General features: G+C 45.6%; 2 non-coding genes across 2 annotated transcripts; both read left to right on the top strand.

Annotated features, from left to right (window-relative positions):
• Positions 1-1172: 1172 nt before the first annotated feature.
• LOC125076553 lies at positions 1173-3083 on the top strand. Its single transcript, XR_007120504.1, has one exon. It is a non-coding gene; the product is annotated as a small subunit ribosomal RNA (ribosomal RNA).
• Positions 3084-3541: 458 nt separating this feature from the next.
• On the top strand, positions 3542-3700 carry LOC125076552. Its single transcript, XR_007120503.1, has one exon. It is a non-coding gene; the product is annotated as a 5.8S ribosomal RNA (ribosomal RNA).
• Positions 3701-5000: the final 1300 nt, after the last annotated feature.

The following is a 5000-nucleotide window of genomic DNA, read 5'->3' as shown; positions in this document are numbered from 1 at the left end:
GGGGGTTGGGGAGGGGGGGGGGGGGGTGCGTGTTCTGGGTTCGTCGTCTTATGATATCAGATCGAATATGAGAAACATAATAAAATAATAATAATAATAAAAAAAAAAATACATTCCGTTCGAACGAGCCGAATGTCATACTCATCGTCAGGCATATATATGGAGTAGTGACGGTTCGAACGTCGAACATTCAAAATTGATGTTAGACGCGAAGTGACCGGATCAGTACTCTTGTATAACGAAAAAAATGTTATTATCGTTTTCATTTGTCGTCTTTGTTGCGTGTCTTCTGGCGTGTCTCTCGATTCGTCGTATCGCGTTATATTATACTTTACGTAGTGTAACAACCAAGTATGTACGTACGATTCGTCTCGACCGCTGGGGATATTCACTGACACACGTGAAAATGATAAAAAGATTCTTTTTCGTTCTGTAAAAACTGTGCCGACCGACGGACGCACGTAGATCTCTCTGCCTCATGCGCTCTTCCTCTTATCGTCGTCGTCGTCGCTCTCGCTACAATCTATCCTCATGGAATAAATGTTGATTCATTGTAGTCGATCTGCGACGTCGCGACGATATGAGAAAACGTTAGAGACGGAGTTCTTAAAAGATTCAGTGTATTCGTATAGTGTGTATAATTTTTATATTATATATGAACGGTCGTTTCTTAAAATTCTTTTTGTTAATTTTTACATTTATCATGTACAAAAAAATACACAACCCGAGTATCGGTACGATCACTCAAACACCGGGCGTCGATCCCAATGTTTTACGATAATAATCGTTGAACAATACATACGTACACGTCGTGTGCGAAGTGTTATTTTGAAAAAAAACTCGATCTCGTTTAGAACGTTCGAATTCGTGACCGTTATGTGTCATTATGTGAAGACGCCTCCGCCGCCGCCGCCGCCGCCGCCGCTGTCGTCGCGTTATATATTATAGCGCACGCACGCGCGCGCGCGTGCTTAAAGCGCGTTTGTGTCTCATATAAATTTTTATAAGAGTCAACCGTTAAAATCTATCGCGTCTAACGCGATCGACGATACGGTGAGACGCTCGTTTCATACTGTGCGTATATTGTACATGCATGCATAAGTTTGTGTGTATTTTATATGCGAATATGAAACGAGAAGAGTAATTGACGACTTCAACAAGTCTCGGTTAGCTCCCTGGTTGATCCTGCCAGTAGTTATATGCTTGTCTCAAAGATTAAGCCATGCATGTCTCAGTGCAAGCCGTATTAAGGCGATACCGCGAATGGCTCAATATATCAGTTTTGGTTCCTTAGATCTTACTCAGTTACTTGGATAACTGTGGTAATTCTAGAGCTAATACATGCAATCAGAAACTCTGACCAGTGATGGGATGAGTGCTTTTATTAGATCAAAACCAATCGACGGAGGGCGTCCTCGTCCGAAGTCGTTAATTTTGATGAATCTGGATAACTTTTGCCGATCGCATGGTCCAGTACCCGGCGACGCATCTTTCAAATGTCTGCCTTATCAACTTTCGATGGTAGTTTCTGCGACTACCATGGTTGTCACGGGTAACGGGGAATCAGGGTTCGATTCCGGAGAGGGAGCCTGAGAAACGGCTACCACATCCAAGGAAGGCAGCAGGCGCGCAAATTACCCACTCCCGCACGGGGAGGTAGTGACGAAAAATAACGATACGGGACTCTTTCGAGGGCCTCGTAATCGGAATGAGTACACTTTAAATATTTTAACGAGGAACAATTGGAGGGCAAGTCTGGTGCCAGCAGCCGCGGTAATTCCAGCTCCAATAGCGTATACTAAAATTGTTGCGGTTAAAAAGCTCGTAGTTGCATTTGTGCGCCGCGCTGTCGGTGCACCGCATCCGCGGTGATACTGACACGTCTGCGGAGCATATCGTCGGTGAGCCGGCGGTAAAACGCCGGTTCAATATCAAAATCCTATCGCGGTGCTCTTCAGTGAGTGTCGAGACGGGCCGACAATTTTACTTTGAACCACATTAGAGTGCTCAAAGCGGGCTCAAAATGCCGCTTGAATATTTCGTGCATGGAATAATAGAATATGATCTCGGTTCTATTTGTTGGTTTCAGAACTCCGAGTAATGATTAATAGGGATAACTGGGGGCATTCGTATTGCGACGTTAGAGGTGAAATTTCTTGGATCGTCGCAAGACGAACATCAGCGAAAGCATTTGCCAAAGGTGTTTTCATCAATCAAGAACGAAAGTTAGAGGTTCGAAGGCGATTAGATACCGCCCTAGTTCTAACCGTAAATATGTCATCTAGCGATCCGCCGACGTTACTACAATGGCTCGGCGGGCAGCTTCCGGGAAACCAAAGATTTTGGACTCCGGGGGGAGTATGGTTGCAAAGCTGAAACTTAAAGGAATTGACGGAAGGGCACCACCAGGAGTGGAGCCTGCGGCTTAATTTGACTCAACACGGGAAATCTCACCAGGCCCGGACACCGGAAGGATTGACAGATTAATAGCTCTTTCTTGATCGGTGGGTGGTGGTGCATGGCCGTTCTTAGTTGGTGGGAGCGATTTGTCCTGGGTTAATTCCGGGAACGAACGAGGACTCTAGCCTGCTAAATAGGGCGTCGTCATTTAGGTGTGCTCGATTTCGGTCGAGCAACTCACTGGCCGGCGTATTAAAATTCTTCTTAGAGGGACCGGCGGCTTCGAGCCGCACGAGATTGAGCAATAACAGGTCTGTGATGCCCTTAGATGTCCTGGGCCGCACGCGCGCTACACTGAAGGAATCAGCATGTTCTCCCTGGCCTAGAGGCCCCGGGCAACCCGTTGAAACTCCTTCGTGCTGGGGATTGGGGTTTGCAATTATCCCCCATAAACGAGGAATTCCTAGTAAGCGCGAGTCATAAGCTCGCGTTGATTACGTCCCTGCCCTTTGTACACACCGCCCGTCGCTACTACCGATTGAATGATTTAGTGAGGTCTTCGGACCGACACGCGGTGGCTTCACGGCCGTCGGCGTTGCTGGGAAGTTGACCAAACTTGATCATTTAGAGGAAGTAAAAGTCGTAACAAGGTTTCCGTAGGGGAACCTGCGGAAGGATCATTAACGTAAATTATCAATCTCGAAAGAGTGCGATAATGAACGATAATAAAATTCTAAAACACAATATCGACGTTCGGAATGTGTCGTTTCGATGCGAGGACGCGATTCTCACTCTCTCTCTCTCACACAGCAGTGTGTCCGAGTCAGAGTCCAGAGTCGTGTAACGCGTCCTATTCTGATATTTTTCGATGTCGATTTCGAGGAAAGTACGATGTGTTAACGCACATCGTCATCTTCAAATAAAATGTATATTTCTTTTTTTTTTTTTTGTACTTTTTTTTTTTTTTAACTTTTTTTTTTTTTTTTTTTTTAATTTTTTGAATTTTTCTCTGTATACTAAAAATAAGAGAAAAAAACAAAAAAAAAAATAAAAATAAAAAAAAAATAAACTCATATCACTGGCGTATAGAATCGTTCGAGTGATCGTAGAAATTATAAAAATAAAACAAATTAAAAACCATTACCCTGGACGGTGGATCACTTGGCTCGCGGGTCGATGAAGAACGCAGTTAACTGCGCGTCATAGTGTGAACTGCAGGACACATTTGAACATCGACATTTTCGAACGCACATTGCGGCCCGGGGAGAAACATCCAGGGACCACTCCTGTCTGAGGGCCGGCTGTATAAAAATATAAACCACACTGTTCAATGTTTAATGTCGTAATGTCTATTATTTCGTAACCGACTCAATAGACTGACTGACGTTTCTCGAACATATGACGGTATCCGCGTTCGATGTGTTATATTACGTGTTTAAATATACTTAATATAAATCTCGTTCTCGGTCCGTTCAAATATAACAAATACGATGTGTATGGTATGTTTACGTTTTACATGCGTGTGTGTGTATATATTATTTATATTTTTATATACGCGTTCGTGTGTACGTTTACGTCACGGAGTTTCGTTATGCGACGTCAGAGAGACTGAGAGCGTCGCTCGTCGCCAGACGAGGAGCGCCCATCTCCGACCTTTCGATCGTTTCATTGAGTTGTTCTCGATCAAAGAGGGTAATCGGAGTTTAGGTGATCTCTTCGTCTCGTGATTATCGAGTACGTGCGTTTCTTTTGTTCATACTCTAATGTCAAAATTTCGAATACAAAAGCTCCGCGATCGTTACGACGTATACGAGGACGAACGTGTTTATATGATGTGTAAATAAAGCGCGCTCGCATCGTTGAACGTGATGACATCGAAACATTCGTATATATATATATTGTATATATATCGAGTAGGCGGACTCGACGTCCCGAAGAGCGCGTCGACCGCCGACGTCGGAAACGATCGGAATGAAAATTCTCTCTCGTCTCGACGAAAGCGGCGCCGTCGCGTTGGACGGATATCGCGTCTGCCTCGTTTTTTTTATCGTTTGGCCTCAGATCAGGGAGGATCACCCGCCGAATTTAAGCATATTAGTAAGGCGGAGGAAAAGAAACTAACAGGATTTCCTTAGTAGCGGCGAGCGAACAGGAAATAGCCCAGCACTGAATCCCGCGGTTGTAACGATCGCGGGAGATGTGGTGTTCGGGAGGTATCGCTTTCTCGTCGTCGCCACTCCTGTCCAAGTTCGTCTTGAACGGGGCCGTTTTCCCCGTAGAGGGTGCCAGGCCCGTAGCGACGGAGCGAGACGGCGAGAGGTACGCTCCTCAGAGTCGGGTTGCTTGAGAGTGCAGCCCTAAGTGGGTGGTAAACTCCATCTAAGGCTAAATATTACCGCGAGACCGATAGCGAACAAGTACCGTGAGGGAAAGTTGAAAAGAACTTTGAAGAGAGAGTTCAAGAGTACGTGAAACCGTTCAGGGGTAAACCTGCGAAACTCGAATGAACGAACGGAGAGATTCATCGTCATTCGACGGCGTACGGGCGCGCGCCTCGATGTCTCATACCTCCCCTCGCGGGTGCGTCGTGGGGCACGGGA

Source organism: Vanessa atalanta, unplaced genomic scaffold, assembly GCF_905147765.1.
Source record: "Vanessa atalanta unplaced genomic scaffold, ilVanAtal1.2, whole genome shotgun sequence".
Lineage (NCBI taxonomy): Eukaryota > Metazoa > Arthropoda > Insecta > Lepidoptera > Nymphalidae > Vanessa > Vanessa atalanta.
This window is presented reverse-complemented; position numbering and strand designations above follow the sequence as displayed.